The sequence below is a fragment of the Peromyscus eremicus genome, chromosome 5, assembly GCF_949786415.1.
Source record: "Peromyscus eremicus chromosome 5, PerEre_H2_v1, whole genome shotgun sequence".
Lineage (NCBI taxonomy): Eukaryota > Metazoa > Chordata > Mammalia > Rodentia > Cricetidae > Peromyscus > Peromyscus eremicus.
The window spans coordinates 108,570,531-108,590,129 of record NC_081420.1 but is presented as its reverse complement, the minus strand read 5'-3'; the positions used below and the strand labels follow the sequence as shown (position 1 = coordinate 108,590,129).

The following is a 19,599-nucleotide window of genomic DNA, read 5'->3' as shown; positions in this document are numbered from 1 at the left end:
TACATTTTCATAAAAGGTATTAGAAGTTTTAATTAAATGATTGTCACCAGTAGCATACAAGGACGTTTAAGTTCATAAATGGTATAAAGTACTTGTAAAATCCTAGGCAAAAAAAACCAGGATAGGATGGTACATTGTGTCAGGAACATACTGAAATCTCCCTGGAATACAGTAGTCAAGATATTTACTGCCTTTGTACTACACTTGAATCACACAGTGAAAATGTAAGCTGAGAAAGGAATGAAAGTCTTCTCCACTATTTCCAGGTTAGGTGACCAACTTACACTGATTGTTCTGAAGAGAAGAAAACACACACACACACACACACACACACACACACACACACACACACACACGGAAGGGGGTGGGGACATATGCTCGATAAATAAAGTTGTGCAGATTAGTCCCTTTGATAGCTACTAATAAATTAAGACGAAACCAACTGTACTATTTAGAAGTAGAAACACTCTCACGTTCTTTTAGAATTTGTATTTTCTAAATTAGGTCTTCTTTTTTTTAAAAATCACAGAAAAGGCTGAATGTTTCCTGCATTTCACCCTGCTGAGCCCTACAGGACATGCTGTGGTTCAAGAGATCTAGGCCCAGCTACTGCTTTCGGCTTCATTACTTGCTAAATCAGTATTTTGGGGGTCCTAACCACCTTCAAGCATCTATCATTTCACCCACAAAATAAGAGAAAGAACACCACTTTCACTCAGAAGAGGTGAGGAGACGATGTATTTAAAGCATGTAACATTGTTTTGTGTAAGTAATGTCCCTTAACTGTAAAACAATTTGCATTGCAGGAAGGAAAACAAGGCATTCAATTCTTGGGGAAATCCATGTTCAATAAATTACTTAAGATAAATTAAGCAGTGATTTGGACTGAGAATTGATATTTTTAGAAGAAAAATAGGACCTTTTACTTCCTTTGGCATCTTTGCCTATCAAGCACAAATCATGAAAGGCAAGATAAGACTGTCAGAATTCATATGCACCATTTCAGCCAAGGCACAGACAAAATGTCAAAGCCCCCGTTTGCGTGTGTACCATTTCTTAAGTAAAGGGACTTCACCTACCATTTATAGCCATCAAAGAAAAAAAAAAAGGTTGTTACAAACTGATGTTCCCAGGGATACACACTGTAAAAGAAAGTGTCTTTCAGTCCTTTCTAAATGTAAAAATAAATACATAAAGTATGTATTTTCTTACTTAAAAGATGAAGTGTGACTGTTGAGCAGACTGAAAAACAGTAAGGATATTTTATACCTATATATGTATTATATAATTACACATTGTTTTTAGAAACAAAATTACTGAAAGGTCAAAAATAGTAAAATGTTTCTGCTTTGTGTTAAATGTTTCTACTTTACAACTTGAGCATTTTTTTGCAGCTTATTGACATTCTTCAGTTTAACTCAGTACAATCTAATATACCTACATTTTTAGCATTTGTGGCATTCCTTTTCTAAATTATCCATGCTGTTAATATTAGGCCCATTTTTTTTTATGCTGCTAATGCCTGAAGTTATGCTTCTCAGAACTGATTGTGGTGTTAGGCTATGGAAGCCCTGACAATAAAGTAAAAAATAACATTATGGCACCATCTAGTGACCTAATATTTCCTTTTCTCCTTTTGTTGTTCAGCTTGAATGCATGTATTTCTATTGATTCCATAAAGCTACATGGGCTTTTGGTTAGGTGCAGCTAGAAGTCATTTGTCTATGCAGTTACCCATGGATAAAGCTAACTGGTATCAACAAATGGAAATTTAAAAAACAATTTCCCACCTTGTAGAGCAGAAAATGTTATATAAGAATTTAGATCATTTCAGACTTAGCCTAGCTCTGCTAGATCCATATGAAATTATGATAGGTACTGGAGTTACTAGACATTCATATTTTGAACTGAATAAGACAAGTCCATGTCTAAAACATATTTTCATCTACAAGCAAACTTATAAAGCTTGTCTTACTATTCCCTTCAAGCATAGCTGTCATTTATCATAAAACAGCCTAGTACAGGAGCATACTGCTACAGGGAAAGGGATGCCTCCAATTCTGAAGCTAATTCTTCTTTAGTATATGCCCATCTGAATTCTAGTTGCTAATACACACACATATTAGTAGGCATGGTAACATGCAAATGGCATAAATGCTTAACTTCATGTATGCCTCACAATGTATTTGTCAAGCTTGTTATTTTTAAATTAGACTACATTTTAAGAGCAATTCATCTTAGAGATTTATTTAATTTTTTTATATTTGTATAAACATTTTGAAATATCCTTTAGGTTTTTGTTTGTTTGTTTGTTTGTTTTTTGTTTTTTGTTTTTGGCAGTGGTGGGACGTACAAAATGAAACTTGCTAAAACCACACTGAAGATCCATGCTTAAGCCATGGCTTCAACGTAAGACTGGCTTTGGATGCATGTAAGTATACTGATATTCACCTGTGTGCACCTGTAACATTAGCAACTGGGAGAAAATTACCTGAGAACACTGAACTCTGTGCATCTTTAGCCAATGAAATAAGGAAATGGCTTTAATGGTATCACCAAACACAATGAATATTTTTTTAAAAATGTGAAGCCAAACAAAATTGGTAGAAAATAAAAAAATATGTTTAAACTAAGAGTTCTGATTAAAAGCTGAAAAGGAAAAAAAGGGATAACTGATTTCAAACTTTAAAAAAAGTACATATTTAAATGATAAATATGGACTGGAATGGTTCAATAGTGGTACATAATAACTAGCTGTTTGCTTTACAAAGCTGAAGATATCTTTCAGCATCTGAGAAGAAGGTATAGTGTTGGAGAATATTATTTTAAGATATGTTATATTTGTTTATGCTATGGAACATTGGTTTTAATGATGCAACGATGTATTACATTATTTTGTTTCATTTGTTTAAACTCTGTGTTGCTGTGTTACTTCTTTGTCTAAAGCATCTGATTGATCTAAGAGCTGAACAGCCAATAGTGAGGCAGGAGAAAGGATAGGCAGGGCTAGCACACAGAGAAAATAAATAGAAGAAGATGGAAGAGCTAGAAAACAAGGAAAGGAGGACACAAGGGCCCAGCCACCCAGCCACAGAATAAGAGTGAAAGTAAGATATACAAAAGTCAGAGAAAGGTAAAAGCCTAGAGGCAAAAGGTAGATGGGGTAATTTAAGAAAAGCTGGCAAGAAACAAGCCAAGCTAAGGCTGAGCATTATAAAAAACAATAAGCCTCTGTATGTATATTTATTTGAGAGCTGGGTGGTGGGTCGCCAAATGAGCTAAAGAACAATAAAAACCAACTACATTATGTTTCTCAATGAAGAAGCTGATTTACATTCTTGCCATTGCATATTTTATCATCTGCACCAAGAAGATGAAAAGACCTTAATTTAGCATCACAAAAAGTACATAATCTGGTAAAATCTCTAATCAAATAATCTGAATCTATTTTTTTTTTTTTTGTTGAAGACTATGTGTGACTTCTCTATCTTCTGGAAATTGAATTTAAATGCTGGTTCTGGGAATGTCTTTATAACTCTATTCAGTTAAAGGACATAATATTTATCTATGATTCTGGAAAGTTACATTCCTCAAACAATGACAATAGTGTTGGTGAAGAAAGAAATACTAGATCTATTATTTAATAGGAAAATAAATAATTAGTTCAAATAAAAAAGGTGCTATGAAGAAATGAGGGAGAGAATAAATAATAATGAGAAGTGAATAAAATCTCATAGGAAAACTTTCTTACAACTGAATTAAAGATATTATTTCAATAAAAGTGTTAGTAGGGGGATACTGTGCATAGATGGACAATGCTTCTCCCAGGCTCTGGTGGGGTAGTAAACAAAATACTAGTTTCCAGTATGGAGTACTTCCTTCTGAATGCTCTAAAGCAATACGGGTTCTTGATGCTTCTTTCTGCTGTTCCCCAAACTCAATGATAAAGCCCTATGCCAGAGTCACCACATACCTTGTTTGTAAGTTATTTCGAAAACAAATAGGAACTTAACAGGAAACTTCATAGTTATGCAGACTTCTGGGGAAGAAAAGACATCAATGATTTTACCCAGGTGTAAATCCTATAAACTTCAATATCAACCTGCCAGACAGGATGTGCAACAATGGCACCATTTGGGGGATATCTTTGGTGGGGGGCATGTAACCAATCACTTTCCAGATTGGATTTGAAGTCCATTATGCAGGCTGGAACCCATTCATTGCACTGTAAACACAGTTAAAACAAAACAGTACTAATAAAGGGTATGGAAGCCCTAGGAGCCGCTGTGGAACTTATTGCTCTCAGTAAGTTAAACTGAGAGACCATCAGACTGCCTTCTAAGTATCTCTGTTTACAGCCACAGACAAACACTACTCTCAGGCTTCCTGAGAGAAAATTATATTTGAAATGGGTTATCTGTGAATGCAGAGACTCAGAACTACAAATGTTGAATGAAGAATGGCTGAGTCCTAAATCCTAAATAAAACTGAAGGGAAAGGAGAAGCTGTGGGTGCCTGAGAGTACACAATTTGTTAACCCTAAACCAGTATCAAGAAGTTTAAAAAGACAATGCTCCACGGTAGTTCAGTTAACATACCTAGGAGTCCATAAACAGCCTGAACTTTAATCTTAAGTTCCACAATCAATAGCTACAAAAAGCTGGCAAATATAATTCATCCCTATAAGTATTCCTTTCTTTATCTGTTGAAAATAATATCATAATAACATCAACTACTTACAGAACTGTGATGACATCTATAACACAGTAAAGCACTTGTCACAGGTAAGAGGACCTAGTAATTGTACAGTCGAATGCAGCTAATAGTGGATGCCGCTGTGCAAGTTACTACCACCCATCAATTTCCACTACACTGAGTGGATTGTGCCAATCAATTAATATTAAATTACCATGCCTTTAAAAACAAACAACCAAAACTCTCTACATGAGCATTATAGTCCTTCACAGCAACTGTGGAGAAGAGTCTGAATGTGGCATTATCAGAGCTGATCCTAAAGAACACCTAGAGCTGCTCATTGGCCACTGAGTTTCAACAGCTGAATATTGGAAGGAGGCAAATTTATCACAGCATATACATACATATGTTACCATAGTCACACTTATATGCACATAGGTCCTCTTATTGTCTACTTCACCAATGCTAAAGAAAAATACTTTTAAGTTGATGTCAAATATACAACATGATTTGTTTATTATTTGTTTGTTTATTTTCTGAGACAGAGTTTCTCTGCATAGCTCTGGCTTTTCTGGAACTCACTCTGTAGACCAGGCTGACCTTGAACTCACAGAGATCCTTTGTTGCTGGAGAATTTCTCTCCAGCTCCCACCACCAAGTCCCGCCAGTCTCAGAGCCCACTTATAAAATAAACACATAGACTCTTACATTATTTAAACTGCTTGGCCATTAGCTCAGGCCTGTTATTGTCTAGCTCTTACTCTTATATTTAGCCCATTTCTATTAATCTTTACTTTGCCACATGGCTTGTGGCTTACCGGTACTTTACATCTTCCTTCTCCTGATGGCGGCTGGCAGTGTCCCCCCTCCCAGCCTTCCACTTCCCAGAATTCTTTTCCTTGTCCCGCCTATACTTCCTGCCTAGCCAATGGCCAATCAGTGATTTATTTACTGACCAATCAGCAACATACTTGACATACAGACCATCCCACAGCACTTCCCCTTTTCTTTTCTTAAAAAGGAAGGTTTTATCTTTAACATAGTAAAATTACATATAACAAAACAATTATCAAGCAAGAATTACAGTTACAATATTAAAGAAGAGATCCTATCTATCTTATATTTGTGAGTTTAAGGTTTTATATCTAACTTATCTTTTATTATAACTAAGGAAAATTGTAAGTGTCTAGTCTTTAACCACATCAAAGACCTCAGAAGGATATACTACTACCTGAGAAATGGAGAAGGATATAAGCAACTTTTAGGAGTCTTGTAGGGTAGACAGAGACAGCTGGCAGCCTGGACAGTCATTCAAAGTTCTCTTGTAAAGTTGGGGCATCTGTCTTCAGCCCACAGGCCTAGAGTCTCTTATTCACTTTTCTCTGTGTCCTGTAGAATGTCTGGCAGTTTTCTCTGCAAAGCAGGAACCTGAAGGACCATTTTGTCAAGCAAAGTTCAGTGGTCACCTTTGTATGGGTCCTGCATGTCCAGTTGATCAGGCAGTCCAGGCAAGAACAGTTTCTTGCCCAAATGGCTATTTTTGTCAAGGTGGAGATAAACTCCGTATGGAGTGTCTTCGATGCCCATCCTCCTCTCTGAAGTAAATCGGTGCTGTCAGGAGCAGACATGTCTCACTGTCCAGAAAGTCTAAATTTTTAAAACATTTTAAATGCCATATTCTGTAGGTCTTTGAAGTGTTTGAAGACTACCTATCTATCTGAAATATAACTATGTATACCTAGAAGACTTAACTAACATGGCTACAAATATTATCATAGATGACTAACTATTAATCTATTTTTTAATTATCCATTACAATTTTAAATGAGTTACATAAACATAATACCTCAAACAAGAATAGAAATATATATACAGTATAACAAAATTAAGTTTAAATTTGTATCAATAAACTAAAATCTATAGCAATGTAAAACATTTTAAACAAGTTGTTACTCTTTAAAAGTAGGTTCATTAATCTACCCTTTCATCCTATCATATCTAAACTATCCCCTTTTTTTCTTTAGAAAGAGATTGTATTTATAATCAACCTGCTTTAAATAAAAATATTGGTTTTTGTCTGTCCCACACCAGAGGGCTCTTCTGATTTGGGACATAAGAATCTCTTAACCATTTTTTTTTTTTTTGAGCAATATGTCTGGGTTTAGAGGGGGAGTGAGCCAATTCCATCTCTAAAGCCAGCTTGGTATATTTGGGAATTTGGGCGTAGCTTCTCTTACTACTTCCTGCTGGAGGGGGGCGCTGTATCTTATGGGGACACAAAGAAAATTTTAGGATCATGGAGTAGTCCATGAGGCTGTATCGTCTGAGCCAGTTGCCTTCAAACCATTCTGGATGTTGAATCATCTGGGCCATGGTGTCACTGGAGACCTTTCAGGGGGTCTTGGCTGGTCAAACCTGATGTATCTTAATCTGGAACAAATCCATAGTCTCTGGCTTTCTGTGGAAACAAGAGCAGAGACTCTTTTCCAAAGCAACATATCCTTATATCCAAATTTTGAAGTCAAGGTACCTTTAAAATATACATTTTGGCATAACTCAACAGCTTTTACAATCAAATGTTTTTCTGCAGTTACGAATATCAAAGAGAACATAATCCAGATTCTCTGTGTGGTAGCCATCTTTACGTGGCTTATTTTTTTTATATTAGCTTGAGCCTATTGCTTTAAACTGTAGCCTTCTAAGCCTGAAACGGCACTGGCGCTGTGGCTGCTGGTTCCGCCCACTTCAGCTTCCCAACATGGCGGCGGTCCGCTTTCCGCCAACTCTGGGAGCCATAACTCTCAGAAATAGTGGGTCTACATTTTTACCAAAGTAGCGTGTAGCCCAGAAACCTCTTTTTTTTGTTTTGTACTAGCAAAGGCTAAATTCACCACACAGTTTAATGTGCTACTTGCAGAGGCCTCATTCCCGCCATACTGCAGGTCGAGAGCGCACGTTAGGAACCCGCCAGTAGTTCAAACCGGCAGCTGCCGCTTATTTGAGAGAGACAATTAGGAAGCTGTTTTTAGGTCCGTTTTAGAATCTTTTTTTTAAGTTTTTAGGTGGAAACTCTTGCCACCACGTTGGACGCCATTTGTTGCTGGAGAATTTCTCTCCAGCTCCCAACACCAAGTCCCGCCAGTCTCAGAGCCCACTTATAAAATAAACACATAGACTCTTACATTATTTAAACTGCTTGGCCATTAGCTCAGGCCTGTTATTGTCTAGCTCTTACTCTTATATTTAGCCCATTTCTATTAATCTTTACTTTGCCACATGGCTTGTGGCTTACCGGTACTTTACATCTTCCTTCTCCTGATGGCGGCTGGCAGTGTCCCCCCTCCCAGCCTTCCACTTCCCAGAATTCTTTTCCTTGTCCCGCCTATACTTCCTGCCTAGCCAATGGCCAATCAGTGATTTATTTACTGACCAATCAGCAACATACTTGACATACAGACCATCCCACAGCAATCCTTCTGTCTCTGCCTCCCAAATGATGGTTTTAAAGAGGTACACCACAACCTTCAGGAACAACACGATATCTAACTTGAACAATTTCAACAAATTCCAAGTCTTTATTCCACTTTATTTTATTTTTTTCTTTTTGAGGTTAAAATTACATTTCTTCCTTCAACTTCCTCCCTTCAAATCCTCCCATATAGTCTTCAGTCCTTCAAAATTCATGCATTATTTATCACTGTTACTACATGCATATATATATATATATATATATATATATATATATATATATATATATATATAAACTTCTAAGTACCTAGCTCTAGCTGAATATATCTAAACCAGAAGAGAATTATCTAATATGTCTGTTTCTTTGTCCTTCCAAGCATTGTATCATTTGTCTGTCATAATTGTGTGACATCCAACATTCGACAGTCATGAGAAGTCTGTAAAGCTATGTTTTTACCATATATGTTATCCTCATGAAACAGGAAGACTCATGGAATAAAAACTTAATTTTTTGCTAGGATAGTTTTAAATTAAAAAAAAAGCTTATTTAACAGTACTCACTATGTTTTGGTTTACTAAATATGCCTTAATGACAATAAGAACACAAGAACTTAAACAGTTGATGTTTCTATTCTCTTAGTTTTGGAGATTTGAAATCCAGAATTAAGTTGGAAGGAGTGGTGGTTTCCTGGCACATGTCTCTTTCACATATAGATTTTTGCTCTTGCTGTTTCTTCACATGACCTGTTTCTGCCTATTCCCAAGTGTCTGTGTATTTTAATCTTATCTACCAGTGAGGAAGCTAGAGAGACTGGACAAGGGCCCATGAACTGTGCCATTCTTACCAAACCATTTGCTAAGTTTTTGTTTAATTTTATAATATATATATATATATATATATATATATATATATATAGTGTGTGTGTGTGTGTGTGTGTGTGTGAGAGAGAGAGAGAGAGAGAGAGAGAGAGAGAGAGAGAGAGAGAGAGAGAGATTGACCTGTGCCAAGACTTCCACTGTGCTTTCTAGGGAGAAAGCTATTTAGTCTTGTGTTTTTACCAGCTGGGCCATCTCACCAGTTTGCTAATTATTTCCTTAAATGTTCTGTCTCCAAATGGAGCCCTGGTCTGATGTACTGACTTCAACCTGAGAATTGGTGAGACATTCTGGATCCTATTATGTCTCTCTCTCCCCAGAACTGTGGGTTTTCTGCTCTTCTCACGTGCAGAATATATTTCTTTCTTACATTAATGGCTACCAGAGGGTTATTGGTTTGTTTTTGTTTTTGTTTTTTGGTATTTTTGAGTGGGAGTGTTGGTTTTGGTTTTTTGAGACAAGGTTTCTTGTAGCATGAATCTTAAAGAGTCTTACTAATAAAATCAAACCTGAGCCAGTTATTGGGGTGAACACTGGAAGATCAGAGAGACAGAACAAGCCACAGCTAACCTCACTTGGCCAACTTCTCAGCTGATCCTGTTTCCTCAGATTGGAAGCTTCTTAGTCCTCATCCAAATGGAACTCAGCTGAACTGCTGCTAGAAAGCCTGAAAGCTTAACCAGCCAAATGCTTAACCAGGCCAAATGCTTCTAGTTTCTGGTCCTCACGCCTTATATACTTTTCTGCTTTCTACTACCACTCCCTGGGATTAAAGGCTCACTTTCTGGGATTAAAGGCGTGAGTCACCATGACTGGCCGTTTCCAATGTGGCTTTGAACTCACAGAGATCGAGAGGGATTTCTACCTCTGGAGCGCTAGGATTAAAGGTGTGAGTGCCACCATTTTCTAGCCTTTGTATCTAGTGGCTGTTCTGTCTCTGACCCCAGATAAGTTTATTAGGGTGCACAATATTTTGGGGAACACAATACCACCACAGTTTCTCTGTGTAACAACACTACCTAGTTGTTTGGAATTCACTTTATAGACCAGGCTGGCCTTGAACTCACAGAGATATGCTTGCCTCTGCCTCCCAAGGACTGGGATTAAAGGCCTGTGCCACCATCTCCTGGTAGCTCTGGTGATCCATTTCAAAAAGCAAAAATGAATCCTGGTTCTTATCCAATGTGATCTAAGTCAAGAGCTGATAAAGCCTGAGTGATAAGCCATTTTCAAGCAGAAGTCTTTTGCAGCAATAAACATATTAACCCAGGAAAGATCTGCTTCCCAGCATAAAGGTGGACAAGCATAGGAAAAGCATTTCCATTTCAAATCAGGAAATAGGACAGAAGAAGAAATTGAAATGTACCAAGTGACAAAGACAAATCCAAATCATAGAAGGGAAAGTTTTACCTGATTTTCAAGCTAAAGAACAATGTTCTTTGGTTTAATCCTCTGCCAAATAGGAGTACAAGGTGGCAGTGTGACCTTTGATCCTTTAGGGATGACAACATCAGTATCACCAGTCCTGTAGCTGGAAGTTTTCCTGTGTCCCGCCTGGTCCTGCAGCTGCTCAGACCCAAATAAACTCACAGAGGCTTATATTATTTTCAAACTATGTGGCATAATGGCTCAGAGTTCTCACTAACTAGTTCTTACATCTTAAATTAACCTATTTCTATAAATCTATACTTTGCCACGTGGCTTGTGGCTTACTGGTACTTTTACATCTTGCTTCTCCTGGCGGTGGCTGGCAGCGTCTCCTTCTTCTCCTTTCTCCTCCCACTGTCTCTCCTGGACTTTCCTGTCTGACTCTATCCTGCCCTGCCATAGGCCAGCAGCTTTATTTCTCAACTAATCAAAGCAACACGTACTCACAGCATGCAGAAAGACATCCCACACAACAGCCCTCTGCGTTAAGTAGTCTGGTTCATGTAGCAGTCAGTGAAGGTTCTGTTTTCAGAGTCTTAGGCTGAAGCATTGAAAAGGTATGGATTGCCACATGCCTTAGAGGAAAGGGACATACAGCTTTTCCAGGCTAGGATGAATCATAAAAGATCTCATTAGTGACATTTGGATGCTTCAGCACATACTAGGATATCTGTCCCTAGACTATTTATTGCTTTAGAAAATATGAACTTGATTTCCCAGCAATCTATGAATCCTAAGCCCATATTCACTAATTAGTCAAAAGGTTTATCTTGTTATACACCTATATATTTGTGGGGAAAAAAGAGAATTAGAGAGAGTGAAGGAAACAACAAAGAAAGGAAGGAAAGGGGAAAAGGTGAGGAGAAAGAGAATGAAAGATAAAAAATTAGATATATTCATAGCAATCTCTTTCAGTCTTTCATATAAATAATTATTTCCATATTTATTTCTCAGTTTATTTCTTGTCTTATTTTTCTGTGTTAGATAATAGGATTGAAGGCAGGAGAATTTCTGCTCAGTTACTCACACCAAGAGTCAGGATAATGCAATTATGATAACATAAGAACGGATTTGAGAGTTTACTGACACATGGAATTTGATTATCTCTTTTATTCACTTGATTCACCTGTTTTATTTTCTCTTCTCATAACTGAACCAGAAAGAGGCAGTCATCTTGAGAAAGTGGTTATTACATTTTTGCCTAATATTTTTAGACTCAAGTAATTCACAATTCTGATAAGGTTGGGGGTTTTTGAGATATTGAAGTGATTGCCAGAAATGAACTCATTTAAGAAGTCCTTCTTCTCATGTCACAAGCCATTAATTCAATAAACTAATGTCAGATTGTGAATATTTACCTAACCATCTACAGCCCATTATTATAATAATGCCAAACCACGTGACCTTAAATATTTACTGACAGAACAACATCTAGGACCCTGCCTCTGCTTGCAGCATGAACAAGCTTCTAAAGTTCTATAGGAAGAATAAATACCTTTAAGCTTTTATTTCAGTGAAGGAAGGAATAGATCCAAATTACATTTCTTACATCATTTACCAAAAAATATTTCAGAGAGAGAAAAATGAATATGAATACTCATTTATATTTGCACAATATTGTATATACCAGGTGTCAAATTCAATAGCCACTGCACAAGTTTAAAAAATAAAAAATATAATTAAAGTATAATATATTAATTATACCTATTTATCTCCTAATATTTGGGATTTTTATGTAGGCATAATTTTGGAATATTTAAATAAAACTGAATTTGTCATATATCTAATTTGAGTACCAGAGGATGAAAAAAGTAAAAATATTACTTGCAATTACCTATGGAAGACATTTTCCCATGAAGGTTTAGTATGAACTGGGAGCAAATGATTCAGGAATGGCAGAAGCACTGAGTGTCATATTAAAATATAATTTTGTGGCTCTATTTATTAATGCTAGTTTTTCCAGTATAAGTATTTTGAATAAAATCTATAAAAGTTAATAATTACAAGTGCTTAAAAATAATAAATCAAGTATTTATGCAGTCTTTACTCTGTGACAGGATTTCTTGCATGCTCTCATGAAGTGACTCTTTTAATTCAAACATTACTTAGCTTCCTTATGATCCCATGACAGAAATGAAATATTCAACACAAAATCTCAGGTTATCAAATACTAACAAGTACAAAAAGATGAATACCTTTTTTGGATGATATCAGCCAAGCAGTGTCAGGTATGGTTTCCATCTCCTGGAGTGGCCTTAAGTCAAATCAGATGCTGGTTAGTCACTCCCACAAGCTTTGTGTCACCATCGCGTTAGTGTATTTGGCAGTCAGGACAGATTGCAGATGGAAGGTTTTGTGGTTGGGTTAGTGTTGAGTTTTTTTCTTCTAGGAGCTGCAGAATGCCTTCCATGTCATAGACACTAGAACATAGGGGTGAAGGTTCTGTGTAGGCACCAGCAATGGGGCCTTGCTGTCAGTTTTTGGAGAGCACCCTACCGTCTTGACAATAGCCTGTGTTGTTTGGTGATTTCCATGGAACCTTTTAAGAAACAACTCAATTGGATGAAACCCAGGCCCTACACTAGAAACTCCATCTGGTGACAGATGGCCATTATTAGGAGACTTCATTAGGATCACCTTCATATATTATAGGAAATTTGTACTGCATTAGGTTTCCATACTGCCCTTCAAATACTCTTCAATACTAGCTTCCTCTGCCCTCATTCTCTCCCTTCATCTCATCTCCTCCACTTTCCCAAGGGATCCTGTTTTTCTCACCACCACCCCCAGCTCTAGTCCACCCATAATAGCTCTTCCATTTCTCCCTCCTGAGGTGATTCAAGTGTCTCTCCTAGTCCCTTCCTCTATGCCTAACATCTCTGGCTCTATGTATTATAGCTTATAAATTTTGTTTTTAATTGAAATAGAATTACATCATTTTTCCTTCTTCCTTTCCTCCCTCTAGCTACTCCCAACTTACTTTTCTCAAATCTGTCTTTTGTTTCCCTCATTTTCCAGTGTATAACTGCTTTTTCTTGGATTCCTATTGTTACATACATTTGTATGTATTTATGTATTCGTGTGCATGCACAAAAAATATATAAATGCAATATGCTGAGTCCATTTTTGGTGTTTATGGGTATATTGTTCCAAGACTGGCCATTCTGCATTGGATAACCAATAACAGGTTTAATGACCACGATATTCTGGGCAGAGTACTGAGCACTGAAATAAGACCTGAGACCTTTTTTTAAGTTTTTCACTCCAATTAGAATTGTCAATCATATGCATAATTTCAGAGTAATATTACATATATTGTATGAGCAATAAGTAGTTTTCAAAGGCCATGTATAGGATCAGAGAAATTCAAGGAGGCTTTATGTAGGAGGTGCAGTAATATTGAAAGTGGGATGATAAAAAGAGTTACATATCACACAACAAGAAGATAAATACATTCTATAACAGTGTTCCTCAACCTTACTCCTACTGATATGTTTGAATAAATGACATTGGTCAGAAGAAGTAGGTAGGCTAGTTCACTCATTGTAGAATGGGTTCAGCGGTGTCTCTAATTGCTCCCATCAGATATAAACAGCAGCATCCTGATCATGAGAACTGAACCAGAGTATGAAACGTCCCTTGCACAGAGGATCACAATCAACTGACCTAACTGAGAGACATCATTCTACAGAGAATCCAAGTGTCAAACATAAAAGTATTCAAAAAACAACAATAGCATAGGAAAAAGTTCTATGGAAGAAACAGATGGAGAATGCTAATGAGCAAGCTGCACAGGCACATTGTGATGTGTAGATGTAACCAACCATCTTATTAAATAAGAAACACAGAGCCGATTCAGAGAAGAAAGCCAAGAGGTCAGAACTAAGAGCCTTACCCTTCCTGCTTCAGCTATCCTGCTTCAGCCAAGAGAGCTCTCCGAAAAAGAGCCTACTTCCTGTGTGTATGTCTTTAAATAGTCTAGATGTTCTGCCTTCTCATTGGTTGTAAACTAAACACGTGACTGCCTTGTTATTGCCTGTATGTACCGCCCTCCAGGTCCTTAAAGGCGTGCGCCACCACCGCCACGCACTTGCTATGGCTCTATAACTCTGACCCCCAGGCAACTTTATTTATTAACATACAATTAAAATCACATTTCAGTACAAGTAAAATACCACCACAGTGATGCCTACAGCAAGTAAATATTCTCTTGTCAACAACTAGGAACCAGAGGATTAAAATGGGCAAAGATACAGAGGGGAGTGTGAGTTGAAGAAATCATGCTTATACTTTATCTCCAAAACAGACCCTCTGGAATAGCATTTGAAATTGGCAACTTTTTTGTTATCATTAAATTCAGAAATTAAAAAGAAAGGCACAATGGCCTATTTGTTCACACTAGACCAATCTTTATAAATGAGAATATCAAATAAATAACCTATACATTATTAATACCATCAATACCATCATTTTAATTTACATATGGTTATACATTTTGTCCTCTTCATGTTATTCATGAAAGAATATCTGAAACTTCCTGATCTCTGCCTTGTTATAAAGTTACCATTAAATCCCAGGAGATATTTATTTGTATGATAAAATTCTAGTTAAAAGTAGAGTTGATGCACTCTCTAATGTTGCTTCTACATTTTCCATATGGTCTTCAATAACTTTTAAAATTATAATTCCCCTTAGAATTATGCTTGATGCTGCTTTTTTATGATTTTCTAAATGTGAGATTTCTTTCTTCTTTTCTGTTGCTATGCCCCCAATGATCCCACACAGTATTCTTGTGTATATCATGACAACTGTAAGAAGGAAGTCTGTCAAAATCACTCTAGTCCAGAAGCCACCAGAGAGCTACCCAGGAATTTTGATATATATCACAAACCTATGGCATGCAACTTTATGTGTAGACATCTATACGACCAGAAATTTACAGAAAGCAAAAATGTGCCCCAAATTTTCCACCCCCAAAACTTTCCCTTAATTTGAAGGAGAAATAAGTATGTGTGTGTGTGTGTGTGTGTGTGTGTGTGTGTGTGTGTGTTTGTCTGTGTCTCTCTGTGTCTTTAAGTTTTGGTAAACTTTCTAGAAATACCCAGGAATCCAAATATAATTATGGGATTTATCTGGTTTCTAATCCTATAACTCTGATGGATTTTTTTTAATAAATAAAAGAAACCAATTCTAAGCTTTGCTACTCAATACACTAAGATAATTAAGAACTCACTGGCTTAGACTCAACTTTCAGAGAATAAAGTTTTCACTAAATCTAAGAACAACTTCATAATTAGATAAGTCTACCTCAAAACCCATGACAGAAGAATGTGGAGTTTGTAGATTCAGTAGTATTTTAATACATGTTTACATATTGTACTGGCTCCTTCTAATTGTCAACTTGACACAATTTAGAATTACCTGGTATATTAGCTACTTTTCTGTTGTTTTGACAAAACATCATGAACATGGTAACTTATGAAAGAAAGGGTTTCATTGGATCAAGATTTCATAAAGTTAGAGTCAATGATAGCAGAGCGAAACCCTGGCTACAGGAGAATCTGAGAGATATTTTGATCTGTAAGCAGCAGGCAGATAGCACATTGAAAATGACAAAAGATGTTGTAAATTTCAAATCCAACCAAGTGACATATTTTCTCAATGAGGCCACCCCACCTAATCCTTTCCAAGCAGGCCACTAACTATTTGAGCCTATAGGAACCATCATTATTCAAATAATCATGTTACACTCCCTGGCTCCCATAGGTGCATGACCATATCAGGATGAAAAAGTTGTATGTATTCCACCTTCTAAAGTCTTTAAAGTCTTCCATTTATTCTATTGTTTAAAAGTCCATCGTTCAAAGTCTCTTCTGAAACTCAAGGTAGTTTACTTAAAGTTATTCCATAGATCAAAAGACAGAATACGTACTTCCAACATACAATGCCATAGACTATAAATTACCATTCAAAAAAAAAAAAGGAATAGGGCCATAGTGAGAAACTACTGGACAAAAGTAAGACTGAAATCCAGCAGGGAAAACTCTTAATCCTGTAGTTCCAAGCCCAGTCTCAAAGGACTTAGATAGCTCTCTCTCTCTCTAGGTTTGCTTCCTGTAAAATACTTCTCTTTCTCGGGCTGTTTCCGCTCATTGTGTGCAGCCATCCTTGGCAGATACCCCATGTTCCTGGCATGTGCAATATTATGGGGTCTCCAGTGCAATTCAGGCTTCATTTTCACACCTTCATGCAATGGCTTACCAGGGCATCTTACTTTCTCAGGGCTTTCATACAGTGCCTACTCTGCCGCAAATTGCCTAGCCTCAGCAGCACTCCTTAATTGTAGAGGAAGATCATCTGGCCCTTTTACTTTAGTGTCCTTTATGAATCTAAAGTCAAAACTCTATTGCCTATCCTGCCAGGTTTGGCTGCCAGTTTGGGATGAGCCTGTAGCAGGAATCTTAAAAATTCTTATTAATAAAATCAAACCTGAGGCCAGTTATTGGGGTGAACACTGGAAGATCAGAGAGACAGAACAAGCCACAGCTAAGCTCACCTGGCCAACTACTCAGCTGATCTTGTTTCCTCAGACTGGAAGCCTCTGCGTTCTCATATCCGAATGGCTCTCAGCTGAACTGTGCTGCTCAAAACCTAAAAGCTTAACCAGCTAAATGCTTAACCAGCCAAATTCTTCTAGTTTCTGGTCTTCACGCCTATATACCTTTCTGCTTTCTACCATCACTCCCTGGGATTAAAGGCATGAGTCACCATGCTTGGCTGTATGTATCCTTGAACACATGGATTTCTGCCTCTGAAATGCTAGGATTAAAGCTGTGAGTGCCACCATTTTCTAGTCTTTGTATCTAGTGGCTGTTCTGTCTCTGACCCCAGATAAGTTTATTAGGGTGCACAATATTTTGGGGAACACAATACCACCACTGCTGTGGGATGTTCTGTATGGCAAATGTGTTGCTCTGATTGGTTAGTAAATAAAACACTGATTGGCCAGTAGTCAGGCAGGAAGAAGTATAGGCGGGACAAGGAGGAGAAGAATTCTGGGAAGTGGAAGGCTGAGTCAGAGAGACACTGCCAGCCATCTCCATGACAAACAGCATGTGAAGATGCCGGTAAGCCACGAGCCACGTGGCAAGGTATAGATTTATAAAAATGGATTAATTTAAGATATAAGAACAGTTAGGAAGAAGCCTGGTACGGCCATACAGTTTGTAAGCAATATAAGTCTCTGTGTTTACTTGGTTGGGTCTGAGCGGCTGTGGGACTGGCGGGTGAGAGAGATTTGTCCTGACTGTGAGCCAGGCAGGAAAACTCTAACTACACACCACATTTCCCCTTTTTTGTCTAAAATTTAAAAAAAACTTATAACTAGTATAAGAAAAATTATATCCAATAAGTATGTACAATATACAGTCAAAAATTACATTAACACTGTCTAGTCTATTAACATTTGACAAATTCAGATTAAAAAGACTCCATTATATATATTAACAATGTCCAGTCCAGTAACATTTGATAAACTCAGACAAAAATTTTCATTACTTATCCTATTTAAAACAAGTAGTTCCTTTTTAAAAGTAGATTCAAAAATTGTCCTTTTTATCTTACCATATTCATATTTTCATAAAAGTTTCAATAATCTACCTTTTGTCATTTTTAAATCTTCCCCTTTTTCTTTTCAGTGTAGATTCAGTGATCTACCTATTTATCCTATTATTTCTTTATCTTTTTTTCTCAGAGTAGATTCAATGATCTATCTCATATCTATATTCTTTTTTTCTTTTTGCTTTCTAGGGGTGAAGATATCTTTAGGGAATATTGAAAAGAAAATTTTTGGGTTAATTGTCAAGTCCTGTATCATTTGTCCAGTCTCTGTAAATGGGAAAGTGTAGGGCTTGTCTCAAGTCCTTTTTCGAGTAGTCTGTCAGGCTGGATCATCTCAGCTAGCCATCTCAAAATTGTCCTGAGCAGTTTGTAATCCAAAGTCGATCTTTTGGTGGTTTTAATCAGCTTAATGGCTTTATCATAGTCCATGTGGAATCATCATTGTGGGATCCTGTCATCCTTTTGAAAATTTCAAAGATGCTGTTAGATGTGGTCAGGGTTCCCTGAAGACTTTTTTTTTTTTTCCTCCTCTGTGGTTTGGAGCAATCACAGTCTGATAAATGTCTGTCTCTCAAAACAATGAGTTTTCTTCCCTAGAAGAGAATATCTTCATAGCAATTTCTCCCCACCACTTGTCTTGCCAAACTTTTCCAAACTGACCTCTGCCAATGCTTTCTTGTAACACGATGGTCCTGGCAGGCAATTCTTCTCTAAAGAAGCAACAGTAAACTCTTCGCCCAGGTAGCAGCATCACCACAGTCACCAACCGAATGAGAAGGAGCTGGCAATTCAGAGCAGCAGCTGCTGCCTCCATGGTCCCACCACTGTTTGTGGTTTGGGCCAGGCTGAAGCTTCTCCCAAGCCTCCTCGGCAGGCCTCAAACTCGGGATCTTCCTGCCTCTGCCTCTTTCAGTAAATCCTACCGACGTGCACCACAATAACTGACCAAGTGTAGCTCAGGCCTGAGCTGGGCCCCACAAGGCCATAGACAAGCAGCTTTTTCATGAATTTGGATCACGAACGTTGGGCCTACTTCACATGGATCACATTTTCAATAGCTTTCCTTTGTTGCTGCTTTTGAGAAGCAGAAAATTCCTTGGGCCTTTTCTTTATACACTTGAAGCTTAGCTGGGTGTGGTTCCCCACTCAGGTAGCGGGTTTGCCCTTTATCCCATTGTAGATCAGACATCTTCTTCATCACTTTATGTTTTTCAGCACAGTGCTGGGATCCAACATCACATTTCCTCTTTTTTTTTTTTGTTTTTGTTTAATCTTCAAACTGCACCTTTTGCATTTCTATTTGCCCCACTTGCCCTTTTTTGTTTTAGACCTGCTTAGGAGTGATTATTGATAACCATGCGACATGGCCAATATTAAGCTGATTTGAAATATATTCTGCCAGAGAAATCAGTCCAGTATTTATGGTTTAGCTCCAGGCAACGTGATGGTTATTCTGAATCACCAACTTAACTGTATCTGGAATTAACTAAAATCCAAGCAGCTAGGCAAACC

General features: G+C 37.4%; 1 long non-coding RNA gene across 1 annotated transcript in view; it reads right to left on the bottom strand.

The window, feature by feature from the left end:
* Positions 1–12,831, bottom strand: part of LOC131910737 (uncharacterized) — a 50,047-nt gene extending 37,216 nt beyond the window's left edge. The window contains exons 1-2 of the long non-coding RNA XR_009379206.1: positions 12,663–12,831; positions 10,915–11,074 (exon numbers count right to left, since the gene is read on the bottom strand). This is a non-coding gene — a long non-coding RNA (uncharacterized LOC131910737). The remainder of the gene's footprint in view (positions 1–10,914; positions 11,075–12,662) is intronic.
* Positions 12,832–19,599: the final 6,768 nt, after the last annotated feature.